We start from the raw sequence: 17,732 nt of genomic DNA, 5'->3' as shown, positions 1-17,732 counted from the left end.
TCCTTTTAAATTTAAATTGCCATTGCATGTTATCCAATAAATTAATTTTGAATTAAATGTTATTGGATAAGGATGATCGATTGCCATGACCAATTTTGTAGGTGTATGTTAGGAATTTACATTTGTTTTTATTGTTGTTGGATTTATTAATGGGCCTGGTTTATGGCCCAATATGAATTGTCATATGTAATAAAAGTGGGCCTGGTTTATGGCCCGTTCCCACCCCTTAAAAATGTATCCCCTACTTGTCATTGTTATTTATTGTAAATACATTAGATTTAGTGGGAGATGAAGATTTGAAGATGGAGGTGGGCCCAGCAGACAATAAAGACAGAAGAAATGTAAATTGGAAGCACAATGTAATAGCATTGCATTGCATACTGCATATTACCTAGGATTGGACTAAGACTCGTGATTGGCAACCACGGGTCGATTAAAAATGAAATCGATCATCCTATATAATATGTGATATTATTGTTGTATGCATGTTTTAGACAAAATTGTGTGAATCCGGCAAGCATACAAAATTTTAAAAATGATGAGACAAATTTTCAAAATTAAAATCCCTCATTTTAAATATGATTTAAAATTGATATCAAGATAAATAAAGGAAATTTAAATTTGTTTAAATGTTCCTACCTTCCATCAACGATCAATGTATGAGATGCTACCCGCGGATACGGTCCGGCTCATATTATTGGGGGGACCCGTTCGTCGGAAAGCTGTACATTGGATCGACACATGTTGTAAGTTGGGTGGAACTCCCATGGGATCGGCTCATATTATTGGGGGATCCACATGGCGACCGTCCATCACAACTTAATATTGATGGGTCATCTTGACATGTCACAATAAACGGCATCATATTATTGGGCCCTTATTGGACATGAGGTAAAAACGTGGAGGTTGCTTTGGAAGCAATTGGGCTCTACCTTTTGAAAATTATGGTTGGCTGATATTATTCGGGACCATAGTTTGTCAATTGGACTCCATGTTCTCACTAAGGAAAACAGTTTCCCGTTTTCACTAGAGGGTAGTGAAATCGTTAAAATAGTGGGAGTGAGATTCATAAAATAAATTTCGCCTATTTTATGTCTTAGTAAATTACTTAAACAATCACTGATATTTGTCTGTTTCTTTTCAGTATTTCATAAAGATGAATTCGCGTAATCCACTTTTCTCGATCCTCGAACAAAATAAATTGACTGGCGCAAACTATACGGAATGGTTCCGTAAGTTGAAGATTGTCTTGACTTCGGAGAAGATGCTCTACGTGTTAGAAAAATCTCCTCCGAAGGAAGCACCAGCTGATGTAAGTCCGAAAGAGTTGGCCAAACTTAATACATGGTGGGACCATGATATCAAGGCCAAATGCTATATGCAAGCCTCGATGTCTGATGAACTCCAGAGGCAATTTGAGGACACCGTGAATGCTGCTGACATTCACGTACAACTCAAGGAACTTTTTGGGGCTCAATCGAGGGCTGAAAGGTTCGCTACTGTAAAGGAGCTAATGACGTGTCGCATGCGTGAAGGGACCTCGGTCCGTGATCATGGGGTACGAGTGATTTGGCTCATACAGAAGTTGGTAACCCTTGATTTGGTGTTGGAGCATGAACTCAACGTGGACTTACTATTTCTATCTCTTCCTTCTTCGTTTGACGGATTTGTGGTGAATTTCAATATGAACAAGATAGAGGCCTCCCTTGAAGAGATGATCAATATGCTTGTGACATATGAATCCACTTTAAAGAAGGATAAACCGGCTTTCTTGGTGGGCTCCTCTTCTTCTGCTAAGAAGGGTCCAAGTACAAAGGGTAAGAAACGTTCTGCCCCACCCAAGAAAATCGAACCCGAGAAGAAGTACAAGACAAAGGCTTCAAACATGGAAAAGTCCAAGGATGTTTGCCATTACTGCAAGAAGCCCGGTCATTGGAAGCGTAACTGCAAGGAATATCTAGAGCAGTTGCGAACTGCGAAGGGTATGTTCTATATTGAAATAAATGTTTCACTTAATACTACTTCTTGGGTATTGGATACCGGATGTGGATCTCACATTTGCAATGATTTGCAGGTGATGACAAGAAGTCGCAGGCTTAGAATGGGTGAGACCCAGCTGAGGCTCGAAAATGGTTCCAGAGTTGAAGCTAAAGCTGTGGGAGATATTTATTTAATTTTGCAGAACGGTTTTAAGTTACTTTTGAGAGATGTTTTATTTGTTCCGGATTTGATTAAAAACATTATTTTTGTTTCTATGCTTGATAGAGATGGTTATTCTTGCAATTTTGTGAATGGGATTTGCAATATTTACAAGAATGAATGTTTGATTGGACATGGACAACTTGAAAAAGATCTATATAACTTAAAACTAAAAGACGTTCTAATAAATTATGTTGATAAACCGGCAACAACAAACAAAAGGAAAATCGATAGTCAAAACCCGGCAAACCTTTGGCATGCTAGGCTAGGTCATATTTCCTCAAGGAGGATGAACAAGCTAGTGGGAGAGGGCATGTTTGATATGTCTGATATTAACTCTCTACCTACTTGTGAATCCTGCCTGAAAGGAAAAATGACTAAATCTCCTTTTAAGGGGAAACCTGAGCGTAGTCAAAATCTGTTGGATTTGATCCATACAGATGTTTGCGGTCCATTTAGAGTTGGTACTCAATATGGCCACACCTACTTCATTACCTTTACTGATGATTATTCTAGGTATGGGTATTTATATTTAATGAAATATAAGTCTGAAGCATTTGAAAAGTTCAAAGAATTCAAGGCTGAAGTAGAAAACAAGCTAGGTAAAAGTATTAAAGCACTTCGATCGGATCGAGGTGGAGAATACTTAAGTACCGAGTTTTTGGACTATCTAAAAGAGAATGAGATTCTCTCTCAGTGGACTCCTCCTATGACACCACAGCTGAATGGTGTATCGGAGCGTCGTAATCGAACTTTGTTGGACATGGTTCGATCCATGATGAGCTTCACTGAGCTTCCACCTTCGTTTTGGGGCTATGCGCTTGAAACGGCGGTATTGTTGTTGAACAACGTCCACACTAAAGCAGTGGACAAAACACCATACGAGTTATGGAATGGCAAAGCTCCTAAGTATTCGTACTTGAGGATTTGGGGATGTCCTACTTACGTGAAGCAGACAGTGGGAGATAAGTTGGATAGTCGATCCACCTTATGTTATTTTGTAGGGTATCCGAAGAATTCAATCGGATATTATTTCTATTATCCTGCTGAAACAAAGGTGTTTGTTTCAAGGAATGCCACCTTCTTGGAGAAGGAGTTCTTATTGGATAAGAAAGGCGAGATGATGGAACTCGAAGAAATTCGAGAAGAACCCGAAATACAAAATAACGATCCTACACCTCAGGAACCATTGATAGACACGCCTGTACCTAGAAGATCCGAGAGGACTTCTAGACCTCCTATACTATATGGTCTTCTTCTTGAAGGGGATCAAGATGAACCCGATGTTGGATGTGATCCAAGAAACTTCAAGGAAGCAATTTTTGATGCGGATTCAAATTTATGGCTTGAAGCTATGCAGTCGAAAATAGATTCGATGCATACAAACCAAGTTTGGCCTTTAGTAGATCATCCCGATGGAATTGTTCCAATAGGGTGTAAATGGATCTACAAGAGAAAGCTTGGGCCTGATGGTAAGGTATTGACCTACAAGGCGCGATTGGTGGCGAAAGGTTATACTCAAAGACAAGGAGTTGACTATGATGAAACCTTTTCACCAGTTGCAATGTTCAAGTCCATAAGAATCCTTATTGCCATAGCTGCTTGGTATGCCTATGAGATATGTCAAATGGATGTGAAGACTGCTTTTCTTAATGGAGACATTAAGGAAGAAATCTATATGAAGCAGCCTGAGGGGTACACATCCATGGGAAGCGAGCATAAGGTATGCAAGCTTCAGAGATCAATTTATGGTCTAAAACAAGCATCAAGAAGTTGAAACCAGAAATTTGATGAAACAATAAAGGATTTTGGTTTCATCAAGAACCCGGAGGAACCATGCGTGTACAAGAAAGTAGTTAAGGATGCTGTGACATTCTTAGTACTTTATGTTGATGACATCCTACTCATTGGGAATAACGTAGGGATGTTGCAGTCAACAAAGATATGGTTATCAGGTAGATTCTCGATGAAGGATTTGGGTGAGGCATCCTATATTCTAGGGATACAGATCTATAGAGATAGATCTAAGAGAATGATAGGACTCACTCAATCAACTTACATCGACACCATATTGAAACGGTTTTCAATGGATGGGTCCAAGAGAGGACATCTACCCATGTGTCATGGAGTTTCTCTATCCAAGTCTATGTGTCCCAAGACGGATGAAGAGATAGAGAAAATGACACATGTACCATATGCGTCAGCCATAGGTAGTATCATATATGGGATGATATCTACCAGACCGGATGTAGCATTTGCTCTGAGTGTCACGAGCAGATATCAAGCTAATCCCGGTCAAATGCATTGGAAAGCCGTGAAGGACATTCTTAAGTACTTGCGAAGGACTAAGAATATGTTCATGGTATATGGAGGAAGAGAACTAAAATTGGAAGGCTATACCGACTCTAGCTTCCAAAGTGACGTGGATGACTCGAAGTCAACCTCCGGATTTGTGTTCATGCTCAATGGCGGTGCTGTCTCTTGGAAGAGTTCCAAGCAGGACACCACAGCGGATTCCACCACTGAGGCAGAATACATTGCAGCATCAGCTGCTGCTAAAGAGGCCGTTTGGATGAGGAATTTCGTCCAAGAGTTGGGCGTCATTCCTGAAGTTGTTGGTCCAGTCCCGGTGTACTGTGACAACACGGGTGCCGTTGCTCAGGCAAAGGAAACAAGGTCTCATCAAAGATCCAAACACATACTGAAGAAATACCACATCATCCGGGAGATTGTGGAAAGAGGAAACATCACTGTCGAAAGAGTGGCCTCTGCAGAAAATATCGCTGATCCACATACTAAGCCCTTGCCAGGATCATTATTTTACAAACATCGCGAAGCAATGGGTCTACGTAGTATGACTAGTTGGCTTTAGGGCAAGTGGGAGATTGAAAGAGTAGGTGCCCGGTGAGCCAACTTGTGACTAAGGGCTTTGATGACTCTTTGTATAAACAATCTTTTGTTTAATATAATTTACACTTTTATTAATGGCAATGACTTTATCTTTCTTCATATTGTTATATTGTGATATACTATTGTTGTTTTGATAAAGACCTTGAATATACTATAGTGTATGTAAGATGTGGTAGAACATGGAGATGTCTATCATGAAACACATCTTATAGTCACTGTGTATTCTAAACTGTTCCTAGTCGAGTGAGCCGTCCGATAATAAGGATAAGGATCGCTCGAGTTTGAGACTAGCATTTGCGATGCAGAGTACCACGTTTCATTGGTAAGGAACATAGAGATGTTCGAAGCATGCAAATGGATATTCATACGATGAATGATCGAACTACCCTATCCGGACTTTCCAAGTTGTTATCACTTATCGAGTGGATAAAGTCCGCGGTTTTGGTTGTACACCATTAGTCCTTACTACTTGAAACATCATTGAGACTCTATATGCTAGTACTGTGCTTTGACTCGTTTACCGACTCTATTGGGGTCATCAGGTGTCGGGATTGGGTACAGTTACAACACATATAGGAGTCGATGCTTTGTTGTCAAGGATTCACCACATACTTGCGAGTGTGGATATCCTATGCGATCTGAGGAGATATTAGTGCGATGAATCTCTGGCCAGAGTACATGATGTGTTTTAAGAAATGGTTTCTTAGTAACACATGCGATGTCACTATTTGATCTTCAAGATGTATTGCATAGTTATCGAATCTCGAACGACTCTCGATATACCAATGGTTGTTGATTCGATCGGGATATATGGATGAAGGGACCGTACTGTACGCTAACCAAAATCTATTGGTTCTTGCAGGCACTATCAGTGATACCTAGGAAATCATGGGGCGATGTTACTAGGCGCTCTTACCATGATTCTATGGGCAAGTCGGAAATTGTTGTTCCGAGTCACAAGGAGTTGTGAGCCCACGGCTAGCTGTATCCCTGAACCATTGAGGGTCACACAGAGTAATGAATTTTTAATCCCCGTTGAGATAGTTAAATTTAAAGAGTTAAATTTAATGAACAAAGAAGTTGGACTTCTTAAATTATGAGTAGAGGAGTAAGATTTCCTAAAATGACATAGGGATGGGAATTTTTGGAAACCACTGAATTCGGATTCAGAAAAATTTATCTTGACTTTAATAGGTGCAGAAATGGTTTCTGTACACATTGGTGAAATCGGTTTATCAATCGGAGTCATGATGAATTTTATATTAATTTCTGAACATGCGGGCTTTGCTTGTCGGGCTTGAACTTATGACTAATGGGCCCTAAGCTGTTAGCGGCCTACATTATAAATAAGTTATTGCAGTACAGAAATTATACACAACAGGTCACAAATTTTCGAAAAAACCTAGTATTTTTCTCTGAAGTGGCCGCCCCCCTCCCCTCTGCTCAAGAAAAATCCAGCCTGTGAATTTTGAATTACAGTCTGGTTTAACGGATCAAATTCGTTAATTCTCTTCGTAGAAACTTCTGATAGATTTTCTAGTGCAATCTATCAGAGGGATTAATTATCCGTTTGTGGACCTGATTGAAGAACAGTTCGTCCATCAGTTTCAGGGATATACAACAAGAGCAGAGCAATCTGTTGGTGTCCATAATCTCGATTCGAGATTGGAGGTAAAAATTTATAATTTTTATTTAATTTTTACACACACAATTTAATCGTTAAGTTTTGATACCCATTATGGAATCGTTCCATATAAAAATTTTAAACTTCCGCTGCACCGGGTATCAATTCTGATTGATCTGATCGCCGCGTTATCCAACAAATACAATACAATACGAGTTCGAATACAATCTAAGTTCGATTACATATTCGACTTCTAAAACACCAAGTCCTCACTCTATCCTCACATCCCAACTATCCATGCGATCTCTGACTCGGTCCTGCCCCACCTATTACCAAGCACATATACAAAGACAAGACAACAGTCAGATAATCTAGTGAGAATAACAATCCAGTATAAGCAACAAACATGAAATATCATTCAATATATCAAATAATGATATATAATCTCCAGCATGATACACAAATCTCAGTCATGTACTTCAAGAAGGAATCTAAAATGAAATGCATGACTTTAAAATATGGGATTATCAAGTCTGGATAATCAAAAGGTAATCAGCTCTTCTCTTCCTCTATTGGGATTCTGAGGATGAACTATCACACAAATTGCACCGACTCTCCACTCGGGATGGATAGTGTATGATTCAATCCTCTAGACTCCGAAGAAACTATAGAGAGTTAAGTCGGTCATTGCAGTAAATCGCGTGCCAATGCCCCCTACTATAATTCTCAGATCGTCTAAATAAAAAATAAATTAATTAAATTGGCTCAATATGAATGCAAGTGCAAAGCATAACTCATTCAATAATCCAAGTAATCAAATAACATGCAAGTATGTGATTTCTTCGGAACACTCGAATCAAGTCGGATTCTAGTTATTCATTCCATTCAAGTCTAAGTCGTCTTATACCTCTTCTCAATACGTTGATGCTCCAAACCTGGAAACAACAACGATTCCTCAATCAAGATTCATTCTAATATCCTTTAACGATAATAAGAAAGTCGATACTATACCGTCTCCAATCTCTAGAACTATTAAAATTCTGAAATCTTGCAACTCACGGCCTTAAAATGAATCTGTAAAAGAGATAATAGAGGCTCGAGATGATCAATATCGACATTCACATTTTACTGAAAATGGTTCAAATCAATCCAAACCAAAATATAGTCCAAAACTCAACCGGTGGCATAACGGCTATCCTCTGATCAAACCAGAAACGCAGACAACAGTACAATATCGATACCAACTCATAACAATACCAATACAACAAATAGAAATCAAACCCATCAAATCTCAAAATCCACATTTTTTAAAATCACTTCAAAAATCATAACAATTCCGAATGACGCTCTATCTCAAAACTGACTGAGAATAAACGATAAGAACTCGGTCAAGAACAACATAACCGAAACTCAATCGATTCTAACAACATCATAAAAATAGAAAGTATCCGATCGATGAAAAACTTACTATATAACGAAGCTCTCGCAGCCGTGATCGCTAATCTGCCTTCAGAAATAAATTCTAACAGACGGATCGAGCTCGAAATGAAATCTGGAAGCTTGAAGAAAGCTTTGGGGCTCTTTAATGGAGATTAGGCATGTAGGGGAAGAAGAGAATGAGGTGGATGAGTCAAATCCAAGCATAAATATCTAATAAAGCCCAAATTTGCATTTTAGTCCCTGAAATTTTTGAAAATTGCAAAGCAGTCCCTGATCAAATTCAAGTCGATCCTCGAATTCTATAATCTCTGATTATCTCAAATAAAGTCAATTAAGATAAATTTGGGGCGTTACAATTCTCCCTCTCTAAGAATAGATTTCGTCCTCGAAATCTAACACGATTCTAAAACAAGGAAGAGATAGAATCAAAGAATTAACTCCTCAGAATAAGTCCAGAAATTTCTTCTCCAATACAAACTATGTCTCTCACAATACTCCTTCAAGACCGTCTATCGAAATCGACTCATTCTCGTCAGAATAATCCTCCTCTGCATAGTCACCATCGAATCATCTTTGGTTCCAACCCATGTGACACAGAAAATCATCTCGAAAACACAGAGATCTTCATCTCTTCTCGTACAACCCTTGAAAGATACCTCCAATAATTCATCTGATAGCTGTCGTTGTACGAAACCTCACAAGAATAAAGAATTCTGCCAACTAGTGCTAAGTCGAGCCCTAATACTCATGGCATATCCTCCAAATTTTGACTCATCTGATCTGGATGTCCGCCGTTCTGAGGATATTTAACTGAAATAAGTTGTAATCAAACAACAAAAGTTCTCTTCGAGTTCTTTGCCGAAAGAACGAGTGCATCGAGGATCTCTGTCTAAAGTGACGGACTTTGGAAAACAAAACATCTGACGACCTCTAACAAAAATATCAATCCTTTGATCCTGACTAAAAGTCATTGTGTACGGAATACGGTAGCAGATTTCATCAATCGATCAATCATAATCAGAGAGTAGATAAAATAAAAACAAAACTTTCGATTCAAAACATCATCTGTTGCATTCAATTTTTCAGATAAAAGATTCGCAGTCAGAATCTCATATAATCTAATCTTCTTCTCTATCCCCATAATAGGTTCCGTCTGCAAAATAATTACTCCAACTTTTAAGATTAGAGAAGATCACGGAAATCTCCTCATAAGACAAGGACGCCAATTCTTCCAGTCAATAAGATCGCTGCGAGCTCAAGTCCAGAACCAGACCTTGAGTCTCGAGTGTCTTCAGCTGCCTCGATGTCTAGACTAGATCGTGATTCCTATGAATAATAATACATCCAAAATCTCGATAAGAAGAATAGCCAAGTATTGAAAGATCATCAGTACCAAAAATCAAGAATACTGGAGCGATGATCAACAAAAATTCCATCACTAGATAATATGACCGAGGGAAGACAACTCGATCCAGTCCGAATCCATACCTCGAAGAATGGCATACAACTGCTCAGCAAACAAATCTGTAATACTGTGAGATCTCGGTTCTAAACATCAATAAAAGGAGTAATTAGAATAAGCAAGCACTAAAAGCCAACACATTTTTTTTATAAGGGCCCGCGCGGCCGCGCCTCAACAGGCGTGGCCGCGCCCTTCCGAGGCACGGGCGCACATGACGCCCTGCCCGAAAAGGGGCGCAGGCGCGCGAGCGCGCCTCCCTGGCTGCTCCGGTGCTAGAAATTGCCAAAATAAAGAACATCAAGCCATACAATATTTCAAAACATAAACATGCGTTACAAACTTGATTCCTCAAACTAAAACATGAGTTTTGGAGTTCAACAACCAAACCAAAGTCGAGAACATGCAACAACAATATAACGATGAAGTTCGATAACTAAACATGTTCTAACATAAACTAGATTGGCATGCTGAAATCGACTTCTAAACCGAGTCTCACTTCTACATCTTTCCCTCGAAGCCAACCATGCCTTTTCTGACTTGTTCCTGACCCACTTGTTGCCAAGTACACATACAAAACAAAGCAACAGCCGGATAACCGGTGAGAATGATAATCCCAGTAAAAGCAACATATCAAGTAATACAACAATAAACATGCTTTCAAGACAACAACGTAATCAATAACAATGAAACGAAATGCATGTCTTTAAACCGGGATATCAAATCTGATAAACGAGGGATTGCTGCTATGCTTTTGGGATCCCGATGATGAGATCACGTAATGACTCACCAACTCTCCCAATCGAGGTGGTGCCACGTATCCCACTCCCCTAGACTTTGAGCAACTATAATGAGTATGCTAGCACCAGGCGAAATGACTACGACCTAGGCCACTCAATCATAGTTCCCAAACGTCTAAAAAAAAGGGCTATTCTGCCCGCTGAATTCAAAGTTGGCTCAAGATGAATGCATAACAGAAACATAAAACATAGCCATATAACAAGAGCTCAAGCAAAATCAACAAGACACAAGTTCCTCATGCTAGAACAAGTGTAGATGCAATATGTGATTTAAAAGGGAAAACTCGAGAACCAACTGTCCCGAGTATGCTATCCCGCTACGATGACTGCTTTTACCTTTTAATGCAGTAGCTCCAACTCTGGATAAGCTACAACCAAAAGATTGTATCAAACACTAAACAATCTAAACAACAACTGCGGTTCAAGGTAAATCTCTTTACCGTTCTTCGTCCAAATCTCGACGACCAATGCTGTTAACTCCGGGCTTGACAACTCTAAACGAAACTGTTCAGATACAAAAGATGATCAACAACATCGAACAACTCAAAGCCCAAAGTACAACAAGTCAAATGGTTCGAAATCTCAAAACTCAAACCGACGGCATAATGACTATAAACTGAACAAACCGGAAACGCAGACAGCAGTTCAATAACGATATAACCTCATATCAATGCCCAAAACAACAATAACAAGGCAAACCCACCAATCTCAAAATCCAAGTTTTCGAAAATGGCTTCCAAAAATCATAACAAATCCGCACGTCGCTCTAATTCAAAACTGACAGATAATAAACGATCAGAACTCTGTCAAGAACAACATACTCGAATCTCGAACGATTCTAACAACATCCAAAAACTAGAATGTATCTGATTGTAGAAAAACTTAAGGTATAACGGAGCTCTCGCTGCAGTGATCGATAATCTGCCTGCAGAAATAATTTCCAACGGCTGGATCGTGCTCGGACTGAAATCCCAAAGCTTGGAAAAGCTTGGAGGCGTGAGAATGGAGGTGGCGTGCAAGGAGGAAGAAGATGAAGTGAATGGACCAAGTCAACTAGACAAGATAATATATAAAATCCATTAATTGCGTTTAAGTCCTTGAAATTTCTAAAATTTGCAAAAAGGACCCTGATCAAAATCAAGTCGGCTCTTGAACTCTACAATATCCGATTAACTCACATAAATTCATTTAATATAAAAATGGGGCGTTACAATTCTCCCCCACTAAGAAGAGATTTCGTCCTCGAAATCAACGAGAACCACAACTCATAAGATAGAATAAAGAACGAAAGACAGTAAGAAGAACTCACGTCATCCGAATAACTCCGGAAATCGCTGTCTCATGTCAGATTCTGTCTCCCAAGTCGCTTCCTCGATGCCGTGACAGCTCCACTGCACCTTCACCAACGGAATCAACTTGGTTCTGAGCTGTTTCTCCTTCCGATCAAGGATCTGAATCGGTCGCTCAAAGTAGCTCAGAGTCTCGTCTAACTTGGCTTCATCAGGATGAAGGATATGAGAAAGATCTGGATGATACTTTCGCAGCATAGAGACGTGAAAAACGTCGTGAATACCAGATAGAGACGGAGGAAGTGCAAGTCTGTAGGCAAGATCGCCTATCTTCTCGAGAATCTCGTACGGCCCGATGAATCTTGGAGATAACTTTCCTCTCTTACCGAATCTGACAGTGCCTCTGAAAGGAGAAATCTTAAGGAACACACGGTCTCCCTGCTCGAAACTCAGAGGTCTACGTCTGACATTCGCATACTTTGCCTGTCTATCTTGAACTGACTTCATTCTGGTCTGAATGATCTTAACCTGCTCTGCCATATCTCTAAGCATCTCCGGTCCCAAATCTAGTGACTTGAACAAATCATCCCAAAACAGCGGAGATCGGCACTTCTTGCCGTACAAAACCTGAAAAGGCACCATACCGATACTCGCTTGGAAGCTGTTGTTGTAAGAAAACTCGACAAGAGGCAAAGAATCCTGCCAACTAGTGCCAAATTCTAGCACTATTGCTCACAGCATATCCTCTAACGTCTGGATAGTCCGCTCTGACTGTCCATCGGTCTGAGGGTGATAAGCTGTACTCAGATGCAATCGAGTACCAAGTTCCTCCTGAAGACTGTGCCAGAAGTGCGAAGTGAATCTAGGATCTCGGTCTGAAACAATCGACTTCGGCACACCATGCAACCTCATAACATTGCTAACATACAACTCAGCCATCTGGTCATGACGATACGTCATCCTGTACGGAATAAAACACGCAGACTTCGTCAATCGGTCGATCACTGTAAGAGTGGGTGCCCAGTGAGCCAACTGTGTGGCTATGGGCTTTGTTGACTCTTTGTATAAACAATCTTTTGTTTAATATTATTTACACTTTTATGGCAATGACTTTATATTACTTCATATTGTTATATTGTGATATACTATTGTTGTTTTGATAAAGACCTTGAATATACTATAGTGTATGTAAGATGTGGTAGAACATGGAGATGTCTATCATGAAATACATCTTATAGTCACTGTATATTCTAAAACCGTTCCTAGTCGATTGAGCCGTCCGATAATAAGGATAAGGATCGCTCGAGTTTGAGACTAGCATTTGCGATGCGGAGTACCACGTTTCATTGGTAGGGAACATGGAGATGTTCGAAGCATGCAAATGGATATTCATAGGATGAATAGTCGAACTACCCTATCCGGACTTTCCAAGTGGTTATCACTTATCGAGTGGATAAAGTCCGCGGTTTTGGTTGTACACCATTAGTCCTTACGACTTGAAACATCATGGAGACTCTATATGCTAGTACTGTGCTTTGACTCGTTTACCGACTCTGAGGGGGTCATCAGGTGTCGAGATTGGGTACAGTTACGACACATATAGGAGTCAATGCATTGTTGTCAAGGATTCACCACATACTTGCGAGTGTGGATATCCTATGCGATCTGAGGAGATATTAGTGTGACAAATCTCTGGCCAGAGTACTTGATGTGATTTAAGAAATGGTTTCTTAGTAGCACATGCGATGTCACTAATTTGATCTTCAAGATGCATTGCATAGTTATCGAATCTTGAGCGACTCTCGATATACCAATGGTTGTTGATTCGATCGGGATATATGGATGAAGGGACCGTACTGTACGTTAACCAAAATCTACTGGTTCTTGTAGGCACTATCAGTGATACCTAGGGAATCATGGGGCGATGTTGCTAGGCGCTTTACCATGATTCGTTGGGCAAGTCGGAAAGTGTTGTTCCGAGTCACAAGGAGTTGTGAGCCCACGGCTAGCTGTATCCCTGAACCATTGAGGGTCACACAGTGTAATGGAGTTTTAATCCCCGTTGAGATAGTTAAATTTAAAAGAGTTAAATTTAATGAACTAAGGAGTTGGACTTCTTAAATAAGAGTAAGGGAGTAGGGCTTCCTAAAATGACATAGGGATGGACATTTTTGGAAACCACTGAATTCGGATTCAGGAAAATTTATTTTGACTTTAAAACGTGCAGAAATGGTTTCTGTGCACATTGGTGAAATCGTTTCATCAATCGGAGTCACGATAAATTTTATATTAATTTCTGAACGAGCGGGCTTTGCTTGTCGGGCCCCAGCTTATGATTAATGGGCCCTAAGGTGTTAGTGGCCTGCATTATAAATAAGTTATTTCAGTACAGAAATTACACACAACAGGTCATAATTTTTGAGAGCAAAAAATTCGAAAACCCTATTCTCTCTCAAAGAATTTCGGCCGCCCCCTTGCTCTGCCCGAGAAAATTCCGGTCTGTGATTTTGAATCGCAGTAAGGAATAACGAATCAAATTCGTGTATTCTCTTCGCAGAAAACTTCTGATAGATTTTCTAGTGCAATCTATCAGAGGGATTAAACCTCTGTTCGTGGACCTGATTGAAGGCGTTCATCGGTTCCAGGGAGAGACAACAAGAGCAGAATTGTTCTGTTGGTGTCCATTAATCTCGTTGCGAGATTTGAGGTAAAATTTATTTAATTGTTATTTAAATTTTACACACACGTAATTCAATCGATGAACGGTTGATACCCATACCATGGAAACGTTCCATGAAAAAATTTTAAACTTCCGCTGCACCGGGTATCAATCGTAATTGGTCTGGGAACTCGCCAGTTTTCCAACAGTGGTATCAGAGCCAGGTTGCTCAGATCAATCGATTGAATAATCAATTGTACAAAATTTTTGAGTCTCGGTTTATGAAACAAAATAAATATTTTTAATAAAAAAAAAATTTTTTCGGGGCAAAACCCGGGCAGCGATTGGATCGCTGCCCGGTGGGGCAGCAATTGTTGCTGCCCCGGGCGGCGCACGGCGCCGCCCAAAGGGGGCGCACAGTGCCGCCCAGCGCAGCGCTGGGCGCTGCGCAGGGCAGCGCTCGGCGCTGCCCAGGGGCGGCGCTCGGCGCCGCCCAGCGCAGCGCTGGGCGCTGCGCAGGGCGGCGCTCGGCGCCGCCCAGGGCAGCGCACGGCGCCGCCCAGGGGCGGCGCCAGGCGCTGCCCTAAGGGGGCAGCCGGGCTGCCCCCGGCCCGCGCCCGGGTGCGGGCCGACCCGGGAGTGTCCCGGGTGGCCCGCGGGAAAAATTAATTTTTAATTTTTTTATTAATTTTAATATTTAAAATTTTATTTTTGGTCCGGTCAAAAATTGTTTTTGATTGGTTCACGAGATTTCGGATCGAATTGTTCGAGTCCGTAAATTTTAAAATTGATTTTGGATAAATTTGAATTTTTGGAAAAATTTTAATATTTTATCCGTAAATTGAATTTTGAAATCAATTATTTTGGTACAATTGATGATAAGATATGATCTTATGATATATTAGATAAAATATGATTTTATTTGTAAAATTGGATTTTATAGATAAAATATGATTTTATTTGATATGGAGATAAAATATGATTTTATATGTGAAATGTGATTTTATATATAAAATATGATTTTATCTTGTTTAAATTTGAATTGCCACAGCATGTTATCCAATAAATTAATTTTGAATTAAATGTTATTGGATAAGGATGATCGATTGCCATGACCAATTTTGTAGGTGTATGTTAGGAATTTACATTTTGTCTTTATTGTTGTTGGTTTTATTAATGGGCCTGGTTTATGGCCCGATATGAATGTCATATGTAATAAAAGTGGGCTTGGTTTATAGCCCGTTCCCAACCCCTAAAAATGTATCCCCTACTTGTCATTGTTATTTAATTGTAAATACATTAGATTTAGTGGGAGATCAAGATTTGAAGATGGTGGGCCCAGCAGACAATGAAGACTGAAGAAATGTAAATTGGAAGCATATGTAATAGGATTGCATTTGCATACTGCATATTACCTAGGATTGGACTAAGACCCGTGATTGGCAACCACGGGTCAATTAGAAATGGAATCGATCATCCTATATAATATGTGATATTATGATTGTATGCATGTTTAGACATAAATTGCGTGAATCCGGCAATGCATGCAATAAATTAAAAATGATGAGACAAATATTTTTATAAATAAAATCCCTCATTTTAAATATGATTTAAAATTTATATCAAGATAAATAAAGGAAATTTAAATATTGTTTAAATGTTCCTACCTTCCATCAACGGTCAATGTATGTGATGCTACCCGCGGATACGGTCCGGCTCATATTATTGGGGGGGCCCGTTCGTCGGAAAGCTGTACATTGGATCGACAAATGTTGTAAGTTGGGTGGAACTCCCATGGGATCGGCTCATATTATTGGGGGATCCACATGGCGACCGTCCATCACAACTTAATATTGATGGGTCATCTTGACATGTCACTTTAAACGGCGTCATATTATTGGGCCCTTATTGGACATGAGGTAAATACATGGGGGTTGCTTTGGAAGCAATTGGGCTCTACCTTTTGAGAATTATGGTTGGCTGATATTATTCGGGACCATAAGTTTGTCAATTGGACTCCATGTTCTCACTAAGGAAAAAGTTTCCCGTTTTCACTAGAGGGTGGTGAAATCGTTAAAATAGTGGGAGTGAGATTCATAAAATAAAATTCGCCAATTTTATGTCTTAGTAAATTATTTAAACAATCATCGATAATTGTCTGTTTTATCTCAGTAATCCACATGTTTCTGTTCTCCAACAAAACAAACTTATTGACGCAAACAATACAGAATGATTCCATAAGTTAAGATTGTCCTAAGTTCGGGAAAAGATTTTCTAAGTGTTAGAAAAGGCTTCTCCGAAAACAGCCCCGGCTGATGTAACTGCCGAAAGGTTGGCCGAATTAGAGAAATGGTTGGACCATGATCTCAAGGCCAAATGTTACATGCAAAATTGGACAAGTCTAAACAAGTTTGCCATCACTGCAAGAAACCCGGTTAATTGGAAACGTAACTGCAAGGAATACCCCAAGCAGTTGCGAACTGCAAAGGGTATGTTTTACATTGAAATAAATGTTTTTCTTAATACTACTTCTTGGGTATTGGATACCAGATGTAGATCTCATATTTGCAATGAGTTGCAAATGATGACAAGAAGTAATAGGCTAAGGATGGGTGAGACCCAGTCAAGGCTCGGGAATGGTTCCAGAGATAAATCCAAAGCTATAGGAGACATTTTTGCAGAACGGTTTTAAATTATTGTTGAGAGATGTTTTATTTGTGCCAGATTTAATTAAAAACATTATTTCTATTTCTATGCTTGATAGAGATGGTTATTCTTGTAATTTTGTGAATGGGATTTGCAGTATTTACAAGAATGAATGTTTAATTGGAAATGGACAACTTGAAAACGATCTATACAATTTAAAACTAAAAGACGTTCCAGTGAATTGTATTGACAAACCGGCAACAACAAACAAAAGGAAATCGATAGTCAAAACCCGGCAAACCTTTGGCACGCTAGACTAGGTCATATTTCCTCAAGGAGGATGAACAAGCTAGTGGGAGAGGGCATGTTTGATATGTCTGATATTAACTCTCTACCTACTTGTGAATCCTGCCTAAAAGGGAAAATGACTAAATCTCCTTTTAAGGGGAAGCCTGAAGTAGTCAAAATCTGTTGGATTTGATCCATACAGATGTTTGTGGTCCATTTAGAGTAGGGACTCAACATGGCCACACCTACTTCATTACCTTTACTGATGATTATTCTAGGTATGGGTATTTATATTTAATGAAATATAAGTCTGAAGCATTTGAAAAGTTCAAAGAATTCAAGGCTGAAGTAGAAAACAAGCTAGGTAAAAGTATTAAAGCACTTCGATCGGATCGAGGTGGAGAATACTTGAGTACCG

This window comes from Henckelia pumila, chromosome 3 (genome assembly GCF_033568475.1).
Source record: "Henckelia pumila isolate YLH828 chromosome 3, ASM3356847v2, whole genome shotgun sequence".
Taxonomy (NCBI): Eukaryota; Viridiplantae; Streptophyta; class Magnoliopsida; order Lamiales; family Gesneriaceae; genus Henckelia; species Henckelia pumila.
This window is presented reverse-complemented; position numbering follows the sequence as displayed.